We start from the raw sequence: 14,027 nt of genomic DNA, 5'->3' as shown, positions 1-14,027 counted from the left end.
TTTCTTCCATGCTATGTGGATTTGAGTAAGTTACAAATAACCTTCTTTGCCTCAGTTTTAATTGCTCCTCAAAAAATAGGGTATTTGGGTGGGAGAGAGGGGAAACTGGTGATGGGCATTGAGGAGGGCACTTGTTGGGATGAATACTGGGTGTTGTATGTAAGCCAATTTGACAATAAATTATATTTTTTAAACAACAGGGTTTTTGTTATGTATTATATACGTTAATATACATGTATTTGGTACTAGTGTGTTTGCTACTATTTTTAAAGACTGGCTCACCAGTGTACCATAAAGTGATCCACATGTTGCTGGGCATATAGTAGGAGTTTAGTAAATATCTGTTAATCATTGAATACTGAAACCAGCTTTTTCTAATGGATTATCCAAGTTTCTCGTGCTTTACTGACGATTCTCTGTGGAAACACAAAATAGTTCTTCACCATCATGGCCTATATGCTAGTCTGCTAGTTACCTCTTTCAGAGGCCCTGGGAAATCACATTTACTTTGGTAAGCCCCTAGAGTACAGTGCTCTGCCTTGAAAAGCTACTTCTTAACTGTCCCTTCCACCCCCACCCTGAGGGTGCAGCCTCAGTGGGCACTCTGGTCACCAGGATGTGAAATGCAGTCAAAGAATAGAGGGGGGGAGGGAGGCAGTGAGAGAGTAGATGGGCACTCATGACAGACTGTCTCCTTTTGCCTTACTCTTTATATCCTTATTAATCTGGGAGTCCCCTCACCTCAAGTCCTTTCTGGAACAAAGCAGGGCCTAAATAAAATGTCAACAATGTTTTTCTACTCTACCTACTTCTCTAGCTTCCCAGGTTATTTTGAAATCTGATCTGATTCTTGGAGGCCAAGACTCACTGATTAGGACATTTGACGAGCTTTGTCCTTTCATCTCATCTGAATCCCTAGAAGTAGGCCCAGGGTAAACATTTGACCATTCTTGGCCTCAGGTGTGGAAATTTGGTGTTAAGGGCTCAATTTTGTCTCCCCCCAAATTCGCGTGTTGAAGTCCTAACCCACAGCACCTCAGAATGTGTCTACAGACACATTGGAGATAGGGCCTTTAAATAGGTAATCATGTTAAAATGAGGTTCTTAGGATGGGCCCTAATCCAGTATGACTGATGCTGTTATAAGAAAAGGGAAGCCAAGAAGACAGGCCTCAGGAGAAACCAAAGCTGTGGACACCTTGACCTTGGACTTCTCACCTCCAGAACTGTGAGGAAAGACATTTCTGTTTTTAAGCCACCCAGTCTGGGGTACTTTGCAGCTTTAGCAAATTGATACAGTTGGGAGTTAAAGAGGTTCATCACCACACTTAGGGCTGCAGAGAGCTTTTCTCAGCTAAGAGGCCTTGTAGAAGGCCATAGGGAGTCTGGCTCTCCAGGATGCAACAACAGAGCCAACACTCTACCACCCAGCTCCCTGCCAAGCTGTGCAGGGGGTCACTTATGCAATAATCAAAGTCAACCAACCCCACAACTTCTCACTAAATTAAGTCAGACAGGTGATTACCAACACATGCTCTGTATTTAAATATCACCCAATGTTCTATGCATGGCTCCACAACAAAGAACCATTCTTGGAGACCTTGCAAAACTCTGTTCCAGCAGAATTGTCTATAAAAAACATCCTCTGAAGGTTATCTCTCCTCATTTACTTCCACTGTAAAACTGGAGATGCTTTTTCTTACTCTGGAAAAAACTTCCAGGTCATCATTCCCACTGAGGAAGCGGTCAATGGGGTCATTACCCCTCCTGCTGAGTGTGACCTTGTACCAGATAAGCCCTGAGAATTCACCAGGTGTGCTGGCTTTCAGAATTTTGCAAAGTTTTTCTGGAACACCTGTTTCCTCTTTGCTGTGCTTTCCACTCACTGCTTATTTCCATGCTATGTCTGTCGGTCTTACTACTGTGGATCCTGGAGATCTACAACAAAGCTTCATGAAATTGTACTTCAATTTCTGTTAACCTAACCTTAACCTGTTAACTTTCATTCTGTTAACCTAATCTTAACATGCAAGACCTCAGTCTTGTAAAATAAATGTCCAATATTTCCAGTTCCATGCACCTGAAATTCTGCATGAGGAAGTTCATGACATTGATGATTCTAGCAGAGTAGATGAGATTTCACAACCCATGGACCCAGAGGTATTACGTGCAACTCTCTTTATTTCCCCATAACTGGATTCCCTCTCTAGCTTCCTCTCCTACCCGATGGCAGAAAAGTTACTTCCAGGACAATTCAGACATGTCTGAGTTTTCAGACTTTTTCAAGTTCACAATTCAATTAATTCAGCTTTGAGCTCTCCCTGCTTTCCCTAGGTGGGTCCATACAAAGGGGGCTCAGCCGTGGGAGAGGACTCTTGCCCTTTGAACCTCTCTCTGTCTTATGCTAGCTGATGCTGATATGAGACCTGCTCCATCCAGGCCACTATGATCATTCCTTCCTTTGACAGCCTTGGCCATCGTAATCTGGGGTATTGACAGACCGTGCTAGTTTTTTTCCTTAACCCCCAGGTCCCTTCGGGTCTCGGGCAACCCCTCTCCGGGGCACTGGCGCTATGGGATGCTCCCCAGGGGACGTTCCCAGCCTGGTCTTTCCAGTTTGGACATTTTCCCCTTTACTGGCTCACCCTCCCCCAAGCTGGTGTCGTGTGGAAGGAAATCAGGTCCGTGCACGCTTCCCAGGTCCTGCCAGGAAGGGGCCCAGGCTTCCTAAAGTTTTCCAGGAAAAGTCCTCCTCCCCCGCTACCCCCCAGCTCCGCCCTTCTGCGGGAGGGGGCAGCGTGGCTGGCTTTAAGCTTTAACTCTTCCGTCACAGCAGTGCTCCTTCTGTGTCTCACGCCATCCGGATCTCCGATCTCCCGGGGAGGAGGCGGTGGTGGGAGGGACACAACCTCTGCCTCATCATATCTTTTTCAAAATTTGTATTTTCTTCGTCAGCACTGACCAAATGGGCATGCTTTGTTCTGAGTTCTTCTCCTGGTACGTATCCCTTTCCCCTTAGGATAATTCACCCTCAGGTCTCTCTGCTGGGGGAAGGTTCTTGGGGTTGAAAAGGAATGGAGATGGGACCATGCTAACAAACTCTTCCATCTGCCTGTATTTTAAAACTGGATTGTTTTCAGGCAAATGTTTCTCCTCCTTTTTATTGAAAGCTTATGCTCCATTTGCAAAACTTTTTTTTTTTTTTTTTAACCTAAAAAGGCATTGTTACATTACGGTGGAGAAAGTTTGTTTGATAGTACTTACAAAACGCTACGAAGTTATTAATAACATTTGAGAGGAAGACACGGTGAGATTCTGTTGCATTTAATCCAATTATCAAAACACTTGACATTTTTGAAGTGGATGGAACACTGACCAGCACTGAGTCAGGCAATTCCTCTCGAAGCTTTATGTCTTCATCACACAGTCGCTGGCTTTTCAAGTGTTCATACTTGCACTTTCTTTTTCGGGTTGTTTTGGTAACTGCAGAAAGGGGGAAGTGCACGAATGTGCTCAGTCCTGCCAGACCTTTCTTCACCTTGCAGTCCATTTTTCACATTTCCTTCTTCCTTAAGAGTATCTTAAGTACTCCCTCGTTAGTGATAATAGTCTGCATCGGCTCCAATGCTTAGAGTAACAAATAACAAGCTTCCTGAACCAACTTTGTTGCATGAAGCCCCTTAAACAGTTCACCTGCCTTTGGAAGGCAGATTAAGTTTATTAAAATGGAGTTTCTGGCAATAATCAAAATCGTCATGTTTTAATTAAGGCATTTTTTTTTAATTAACTCATTTTGAGAGAGAGAGAGAGAGAGAGGGAGAGAGAGAGAGAGAAAGTGTGCACATGCAGGCAGGGGAGAGGCAGAGAAAGAGAATCCCAAGCATGCTCAGGAGAGATCCCAACACCGGGCTCAATCTCAAGAATCATGAGATCATGACCTGAGTGGAAATCAAGAGTTGGTGGCTTAACTGACTGAGCCACCCAGGCGCCCCTAAGGCCATGTTTTATATTACACTTTAAAAATGTTTGTTTATTTATTTTTGAGAGAGAGAACACAGTGGGGGGAGGGCAGAGAGAGAGAGAGGGAGACACAGAATCCAAAGCAGGCTCCAGGCTCTGAGTTGTCAGCACAGAGCCCAACATGGGGCTCAAACCCATGAACTGTGAGATCATGACCTGAGCCGAACTCATGTTCAACCGACTGAGCCACCCAAATGCCCCTAAACTTTAAAAAATCTAATCTGAACTTAAAAAAAGAAAGTACTTTTTAGTACAGTTAAAAATTGTGTTTATACACACATGAAGAGAGAGAGAGCACATCACCATATACCTTTAGGGAATATATAGCTGACAGAGGAAAGCTAGCAAATAAAGAATCTCAAGAATTTTCATTTCTAAGGCAGCCATTGCTTTTAAGCTAGCATATTTTTCACTTTGAAGGATGAATATGAGATTTAAATGAGATATGTGCATTCTACCTGTCTCTCACAAAAAGGAAATATTTTGATCAGTATTAACGTTTGAGTCTCTTCTGCCAAGAGAGGAAACCAATTTAAGAGGAAAATAAAACAAAGATAAATTTCATATTTTTGTGTGGATTTATCCCCATAGATATCATTTGTTTATTCATTCATGCGTTCATTTATTCAACAGGCATATCTTCATGACATAGTGGCTCTTGGTGTTCAGGGAAACAAGAAGAGAGGGTGATTCTGTGTTATCAGTTCTATATTATCAGTTATTTCAGTTGGTGGCTTTGCACCTGGAAGGTGGCCACCACTGAGTTGAGTTGGAAATGTCTCTGGACAGGGGAAAATATCATGTAGGGCTTAAGAGAAAGAGGATGGGAAAACTGGTAGATGAGCATAGCAACAGATTGTCATTAGGTTGTCTTTGGAAATTGGTTTGCAGAGTCAGACAAAATCCAGGGGACAGGTGCAGAATTCAATCAAGTGTCACTGTCACATCAGTGAGAGCTGTGGTCCCAGCAATAGGAAAAATGTGAAAATGAAGCAGAATGGCATCAAGTTCAAAAGCCTGGAGCAGACACCTTGTCTTCCTGGAATTGGGTTGAGCGTTGTTCCTTCAGTGGATGAGCATCTTTTAAGTGAAGAAATTAAGTGAATTAAATGAAGAAATGTAGGATGTAGAATTAAGTGAAGAAATACTAAAGAGAACCAAACTCATAATCCCAGGATCTCCATGTTAAGGGATTGTCGGTGAACACATATACATTAAATGTATAAATGTAATCTAAAAAATTAAATGCACTTAACAAAACAATCATATTATAATAAAAAATCACTTTTTAGAAGTGACTGTTTAAATTTGCTAAACAAAATATGAATTAAGTTGAACTAGAAACTTAGTAATAAATATTAATTATAAGACCAAAGCCACCTGTTTCCTCTGTACAAATACCATCCTCGAGGACACTAAACAACTCCCTGACTCATTTGACTCTCCCTTCAAGCCTATTTCTTTTGGAGGTAATGGTGATTGTGGGGGGACCATCACTGAGACCAGAGGCAGAAAGCAAAGTAAAACAAAGATATTTCTTTTATTCCGATATGAGAGGTCTCTTGAAGTTGTTAAAGTTAACTTCTACAAAGTCAATCCTACTTTTCATTACTTAGGGAAAAAAAGTCTTCATATTTATATCATGAGCATTGTTCTCATGTCTTCCGCATTCCGGAACTTGATTTGCCTTTTGTTTGCTATTTGCAGTGCTTTCTAACATTTGTAACAAATGACATACTTGAACCCTCAAGTTGCAGGGGTTCTAGTTTTCTTCTTCTTCTTCTTCTTTTTTTTTTTTTTAAATTTTTGAAGTTTATTTATTTTGAGAGAGACAGAGACAGCATGAGTGGGGGGAAGGGCAGAGAGAGAGAGGAGAGAGAATCCCAAGCAGTCTCTGTGCCGCCAGCACAAAGCCTGATGTGGGGCTCAAACTCACAAAACCTTGAGATCATGACCTGAGCTGAAACCAAGAGTCAGACGCTTAACCGGCTGAGCACTCAGGCACCCTTAATTTTCTTATTTCATGTTGATGGACTGTTGTATCCACTTTGTGTCTTATAAAATGGTTTTACGTAAGGTGGGAGCATATTTCCCCAGGATTCCAAATAGTTTTGTGATTAAAGGTGAAGCCTTCTGGAAACAGGGGAAAAAGAGAAAACGGGTACCATCCATTGATCCCTAAATCTCAGAAACAAAAACAAGGAGATGCATTCTGAGGCCGTATTGTTAAGGTTAAGCCAGAGTTTGAATATCTAGGTATTGCATGACCCCACCCACAGTAAGAGCATCATTAAAACAAACCTGTCTCAGGGCTACTGCAGAGCACAGACTTTGAGGAATTCAACAGGCCACCGACACGGCTACTCTCTAGCTGCCCTCCAGAAGAATGTACATGTTTGTGGTAGAGTCCAGATTTAAGCAGCGCCAAAGAGAACACACTCCTTATTTTGCAATGTGAGCATGTAGAAAATACACTGAAAGGACTCTAAAATTTGCCCAGCAGGATGAACAGAAATCTTAGGCATAAAGTCCAGCTGAATCAAGGAGTTTCTATCTCCTTCTGCTTGCTGGAACAACAACTCAAGCCAGCACCACTTGTCTGTGTCACAATGGCTTTAAACATTTCTAAATCTAATACACCCCTTCCCACTGTGCAAGAAAAATTATGCAAACGTGAACAGATGATTGGAAACATTCATTTCCAACTGATTTGCAAAATTAAAAGATTTGTCAAGATGTTACCAAAAACAGGGGCACCTGGGTGGCTCAGTTGGTTAAGTGTCTGACTTTGGTTCAGGTCATGATCTTGTGGTCTGTGAGTTCAAGCCCCACATCCGGCTCTGTGCTGACGGCCTGGAGCCTGCTTCGGATTCTGTGTCTCCCTCTCTCTCTGCACCTCCCTCACTCGCACTTTGTCTCTATCTCAAAAAATAAATACACATTAAAAACATTTTTACAAAGATTTAAATAAATTTATATAAAAAGATGTTACCAAAAACATAGATTCTTATTTGCCTAAAATGAATAAAAAAGAATTCAAATAAGAAATTTTAAAAATAATACATCATTATTCATAATAGTATGCGAATAACCTAAGTGTTAACAGATGAATGGATAAAGAAAATGTGGTAGGTAGATAGATAGATGATAGATAGATCATAGTTCAGCCTTTAACGTGAAGGAAATCCTGTCATTTCTGATAACATGGATGAGCCTGGTGGGTATTATACTAAGTGAAAAAAGCCAGACAGAAAGCATGGTGTCACTTATATGTGTAATCTGAAAAAACAGTCCAACTCATAGAAACAGAGAGTGGAACAGTGGTGCCACGGCCTGGGGGTTGGGGGAAATAGGGAGAGGTTGGTAAAAGGTTAAAACTTTTCCGCTATAAGATGAATGAGATTGGAAGATCTAATGTATTAACATGGTGAATATAGCTGATGAAGAGTGTCTTGTAGAACTGAATTTTTTTTTTAAGACCATAGAACTTCAATGTTCTCATCAGAAAAAAAGGAGGAGGTAAGTATATCAGATGATGGGTTAATTAACTCAATGGAGGGGGGAAGCTCTTTCATAACATATAGATGTATCAAATCATCACATTATACACTTTAAATATCCTACAATTTTACCTGTCAATTATGCCTCAGTAAAGCTGAAAAAATAAGAATAGTCGATGACACATTTTCCAGCAGTGATTTGTTGTGTAAACTAAATTTTTGTTTTGGATCAGCTAGTTCTTTTTTTTTTTTTAATGTTTTTTTTTTAAATGTTTATTTGTTTTTGACAGAGCACAAGTGGAGGAGGGGCAAAGAGAGAGAGGGAGACGCAGAATCCAAAGCAGGTTCCGAGCTCTGAGCTGTCAGCACAGAGCGTGACTCGGGGCTTGAACTCATGAACTGTGAAATCATGACCTGAGCTGAAGTCTGACACTTAACTGACTGAGCCACCCAAGCGCCCCTGGATCAACTTTTTAACCAAATTATTTTGGATCAAATGGTCTGCCACACAAAATGCGGATGAAGGGGGTATATAAAGCAAAGATAGAGGACAGGATCATATTTTTCCAAAAGTGCATTCTCAGTCTTGTCCTAAGGCTAGTGGGACTTCCAATGGGTGTACCTGCTGTTGGGAGAGGAGGGAAGGAAAGGGAGGTGAATGGGGGGACAGCAACATCAGCCCAGACTTGCTTATCTTTCCAGGTCCTCAAATCTTGATCTGTAGGCTCTTTTTGGCACAAGAGACCCTTTGAGTGATTGCTAATCCCTCTCACCCCACCCCCCAACTCCCACCCCAGTCTGGGGAACTTGTCTTCCCTGCCAGTTGTTCCATGGGCTCTACGGAAAAGGCCGAGGCAGGGAAAGATTTGCTCAGTACTCAGACACTGCAGCAGCAGAAATGGTTCATAGCTTCCCCATATTCTAAGATCATTAAGAATCAAATGTCTTTAGAATAAATACTCTGTGGTGCCTGGGAGTGGGAAAAGAGATGTGATTTATCAGGCAATGACCTTGTCCTCTTAGAGTAGCTCAGGACGTTGAAGGAGAATTGGGCATGCATGTGATAAATTAACCTGAAATTTCAATGTATTTGGACGGGGCTTGGGTAACTCCTCTTAAGTATGGTTGTTCTTTTTTTTTTTTTTTTTTTTTTAATGTTTATTTATTTTTGAGAGAGAGTGCGAGAGGGGAGGGGCAGAGACAGAGAAAGAGAGAGACAGAGGATCCAAAGCAGGCTCTACGCTGACAGCAGCAAGTCTGTTATGGGTCTCGAACTCAGGAACTGAACCCTGAGATCATGCCTGAGCTGAAGTGGGATGCTCAACCCGACTGAGCCACCCAGCGCCTCAGTATGTTTTTTTTTTTTTTTTATTTTTGTTTAAAATTTTTTTTTAACATTTATTTATTTTTGAGACAGAGAGAGACAGAGCATGAACGGGGGAGGGGCAGAGAGAGAAGGAGACACAGAATCGGAAGCAGGCTCCAGGCTCTGAGCCATCAGCCCAGAGCCTGACGCGGGGCTCGAACTCACGGACCGCGAGATCGTGACCTGAGCCGAAGTCGGACACTTAACCGACTGAGCCACCCAGGCGCCCCTCAGTATGTTTATTTTTTAAATGGTGTGTGTCCATCTGAAAGGAGGACAAGAGGTGTGGACTAAAGCAGTTTGTGTCTGAGCACTTCACGGTTACTACTGTCCAAAGCTTAGATCAGCCCCGAAAGCAAAACAGGTAGAAGCCTACTCTCTTTTTGGGCTTTGGGCCCATCTTTGTTTCTCATGCACCCTCCTCCCATTGCTGCTACTGTGACAGGCTTTCTCATTGAGACCCCCACCCCCACCCCAATGTACCCATTTCTCTGTTAAACCCCTGCCCTCAACACACACACAAACTCAGCATCTTCACAGAAAGCTCTTCCTCTTTCTTCTGGTCCTAAGTGAAAGCAGGCTGTCTCTAGCAATAAAGCACCCCTTCTGGAAACTCTTCTGCATCTCTAGGGCCTGGGGTATGTGAGTGAGGACAGAAGGAGGGGGGTGGGGAGAAGGAGGTTAGTGTTCCCTCATCCCTTCACATTTTACACCTTGCTCTTCTGACTTCAGGGGAGACCCCAACTCCAAGGAGATCCCTCCCACACAGCAACTCCACCGTCCTCAGGGTGTTAACTTCAAGGTCATCATGCACATTTTGCAGAGTCCATCTCCAGGATTATAGTTTTTTAACCCTCCCTCGGCCTATCCCATTTTTCCAGATTTTGCCAACGTTTAAAAGAACGACAGACTGCAGTAGTCTCAGAGGTTCTTGACCTCCTGCCTCCAATGTGTTCATTCCCATTCCCATATTCCACTCCCTGTCTGAACTGTCCATACTTCTTTCTGTCCTGCACCTATTCCCACTATCTTAAGTGTCCTGATACCTCCAAGAGTGGAGCACCGCAAAGGATATGACTTCAGACCCAACGTAGGCTCAGGGTCCAGGTATGCTACTCGCTAGGACATCAGGCTTTACCTGAGACCTTATCTCTTTCACTTCACTTTCTGGTCATCTATAAAGTGATATCACACCAACTTCATAGGGCAGTCACAAGCAGTAAATGAAGTAACAGCTAAAAGATCTGGCACGTAGTAGGTGCTCATTAATGTTGGCCACTTTCCATTCCCTCGACTTTGGTGCTTCCCAACAATGCTTTTCCTCTCCCCTTCACTGATGTTTCCAAACCTCTGCTCACTGTCCAAATGCCCTATTGCACTAAGTCCAAATGCACTAAGAAGTAATTCACCATGGTAACACACAGCACCCTTCCCCTGCACTCATTTTCTCCTGTTTCAAAAGATGCACTTCTCTGTTTCCTCCCTATTGTGCTCTGGACCCATTCCCTCCAATTTCCCTCTGGACCTCACCTCATCAATTACTTCCTCTCTCTGGTATGTTTACTCCCTACATCCATTTCCACCGACTATTTCTTCCTCCTTGCCCCGCCCATGATGTCTGCCTCTTCTTAAATGTCTTCTGTTGACCTTTCACCCCTTCTAGTCACCACCTTCCCATTGTGTCTGGATCTCCTTGAAAGAGACTTCCCTCTCCTCAGTGCCCAGCCAGCCAGCTGCCCCTCAACCTGCTGCAGGGCATGTGGCTTCCTGTGTCACCCGCCTCACCTGCTTTCATGAATGTCGCCAGTGCCCTTCTGAGTGCTGCATACAAGAGACTTTTTAATCTTTTTTCCTACTTCAATTCTCAACAGCATTTCACTCTGGGGGTGACTTCTTCTTGTAGTGCTCTACTCTTTGTGTCCAGGACCTCAATATCTGCTGGTATATTTTTTGCATGACTGTGGCAACTCCTTTTCAGTCTCCTTTGAAAACTATTGGTTCCTCTTGTCTAAGTCCACTCTCTCCAACATATACAACTGGCCTATTGAGTGCCAGACCTGTGTGGATGGATGTGTTGCAGACAGACTAAGACTATAATAATAGAAGCACAGTCCGAAGCTGTACAAAGACAAGACCCACGCTGGAGTGTGGTCAGGAAAGACTTCATGGAGAGGTGAGAGGAAGAGTAGGTGTCCACAACCAGACAAGGAAAGAAAGGATATTTTAGGCAGAAGAAACATTCCCAGGGCAATGCCTGAAAGGTAGACGGAAGCAGATTCACAGAAGTAGAATTCTGAGTAACACAAGTCTCAGAGGTACTATGTTCCTCTGTTTCAGTGTTCTCAACCAGTGTGATTTTGTCCTTCAGGGGACATTTGGCAATGTCTGGAGACACTTTGGGTTGTCACGATGTGGGGAGTGCTATTAACATCTGGTGGATAGAGGCCAAGGATACTGTAAAATATCCCACAATGCACAGCATAGCCCCCTTCCCTCCCCAACAAAGAATCATCCAGCTCAAAATGTTAATAACGCTGAGGTTGAGACATCATGTTTTATTCTAACTTTAGCCTGAGGAGTCTGGCTCCAGGCCAAGTTTCAACGTGTGATGTTTTCAGACCAGACTACAGGCAATTACAAAGTTTTACCTGGCAGGTCTCATAAGGGGTAGGCTCTGCCCTACCCATGCTAGACTTGGTGCTCAGCCAGGGCACTGCAGTTTTCTGGACAGTGTTGCAAAGACTCAGAGGCAAGCCCCACCGCGCTGCACCCCCACCCCCCACCCCTGCCCTGCTCTGAGGCATATCTGCAAGCCTGGCCCAAACACCCTCACTTCCAGGCCTCTTTTTGTGGGGGGGGGTTGTCTCAGATGAGGCCTTTCTCAGGACCTCTGCCAAGACCACCTGGTCTGGGGGGCCTTGAAGACACTACTCTCCGCTCTGACTCAGCATTCAGTATTTTTCCACTCTTAGCCTTCCTCACCTCTACCTCCCCAGGCCCCCAGGTCCTGGCGGCTCTACTCTCTGACTGGCTATAGACCTGGTCACATTGTACCATTATTTGGCTTTCTTTGTCTTCGAATCTGAGAGGCCCTTAATGATTTTAGAGCTGAGTGAACAAAAGCATGTGTCAGTTTTCCGGACGGCAAACCTAAGAGGGGTAATTCACAGCAGATGATAGAAAAAGGCTTCAAGGAATTTTGTGGACAGCTTGGCAAAGGAAAATTTCACTGGGGTCAGTGGAAATTCCTCTGTTTAGGTCTCAAAGAGTAACTGTGCAAGTGCGGAGTGAGTGCCTAGGGTTCCCTAGCACTTGTGGGACCAGCACCCCGAAATGTTAGGATTCCCTGATATTTAGAGTCATGTAGGTTAGACTCCAATTGTACTCTGGCTGGGTAGGTCATCCTGGAGTGTGTTATTCAGTTTTTGACATGCTCGAAAAAGTTATTTGCTTAAATTTGTGACTAAAGGCATTTCATTGTGCAGCCATGCATGCTCATGACACAAAGTCTTCATGAGGGCATGTATTGACAGGTCTCCTCTCAGCTCGGACACTGTCTCCCACTTTCCTTCTCCAGAGGCAGTGACTGTTCTACGCAACCATTTTTTAGGAGGGTCCGTGACAAATCTGAATACGTCCAAGGAAACAATTGGGTCAACGAAGGATGCTTATCTTGGAGAAGGAAAAACCTCTCAGCATGGTGGAGAAAGAGGTAACATGAAGAAGTCTCAGGAAAAGAGATTGGAACAGAAGTGGATTTGCTATGGCTTTCATGGAATAGAAGCTTCTGGGCCCCCCACCTGTGCTATCTTCTTTGAAGACTTCCACCTAATATCATGTTCATCATTGTTATTCTTTTTTTTCTGAAGGAGAGCCCTCCCCCCCACCCCAAGTTGAATAAGATCAGCTCCACTAATTCTGGATCCACCCCTGAGCTAGAATTAATCTACATAATTCCTTGGGACAAAACTAGGATTAATAGTAGAAAGTTACAGTGAGGCAAACATTGCTCAAGATCTGGAAATTCTCCCAGTTAGAGCTATTAAAAATTGGGATGGGCTGCAGAAAACCAGAAAGTGCGTCATTGGATGCCTTGGGTAGGAGCGAATGAGGCAGGGGTGTTGTAAGAGGGGCTGATGATCTCTCCCAACTCTAGGAATCAAAGTCTCTGAGATAAGCTACAGAGAGGGCACTGAGAAAGCATTTTCTTGCCTATGTATTAATAGTAGGGACCCCAAGTCCAATAGCAGGGACCCCCAAGTCCAGGCACGTATAGTTTGCTAGGTTTAAGTCACCGTATTAAAAAAAAAAGTAATAAAAATATTCAGAAGCATTCAGTATTCCACGATGAACTTTCTCAAACATATTCAAACCAGTAGGAAGTCACTGAATCGAGTTGGCAATAGACTCCTAATCTATTACTCCTAATCTCCTGCTCCTCCAGCCATGCTCCCAGATGCTGGATTCCTTGCTCAAAATCAGCTAGAGGCGTGGTTGTATTCCTTCGGTAAGGTCTCCAGCGCAGAGAGAAGTCGCCAGCATCCCACCATCACAGTAATGTTTGTTGCTGTTGAACCATCAAGCGCAGTGGCCACTGGTCCTTTCAGGCACATCAGTAGACACTTCCTCACGACGAACCACTGGCGATCATTTCACTACTAGTGATGCCGTCATATGCTGCAGATTACTGGCGTCCCATTTTCATCAGGAAGAACTTCAGCACTGCATTCAAGGCCAAACACATCCGTATCGATCCCATATTCTGACCTTTAAAAGTTTGTTTTCTTGGACCACTCACACCCGATATGACATGGATCATGGTTCTTGGGACAGCAGAGACAACCCTAGGCATTTCACTAGAGAAAATTCAATGTAGAAAATTGGCTGTGCAGGTAAGAAGGCAAACACAGAAAAGTGTTTAGTGAGCAGAGATAGTGGGGGCTGGCTCAGGAAACAAGGCAGAGGCCGGATCACCAGAACCTGCCAGCTGGGAGGGGTGGCCTGAGGCGGGGAGCTGGGCCTCCATGGAGAGCTGTTGCACAGGCAGGGCAGAGGCGTGGAAGAGGGGCCTTGAGGCCAGACTGCTGCCTGGTGGTGCTGTCACCTCTGCAAGACAGGGGCAGACTGGTTTGGGGGTCTGGA

The sequence above is a fragment of the Panthera uncia genome (genome assembly GCF_023721935.1).
Source record: "Panthera uncia isolate 11264 chromosome D3 unlocalized genomic scaffold, Puncia_PCG_1.0 HiC_scaffold_8, whole genome shotgun sequence".
Lineage (NCBI taxonomy): Eukaryota > Metazoa > Chordata > Mammalia > Carnivora > Felidae > Panthera > Panthera uncia.
The sequence above is the reverse complement of the archived record's forward strand: the minus strand, read 5'-3'. Positions refer to the sequence as shown.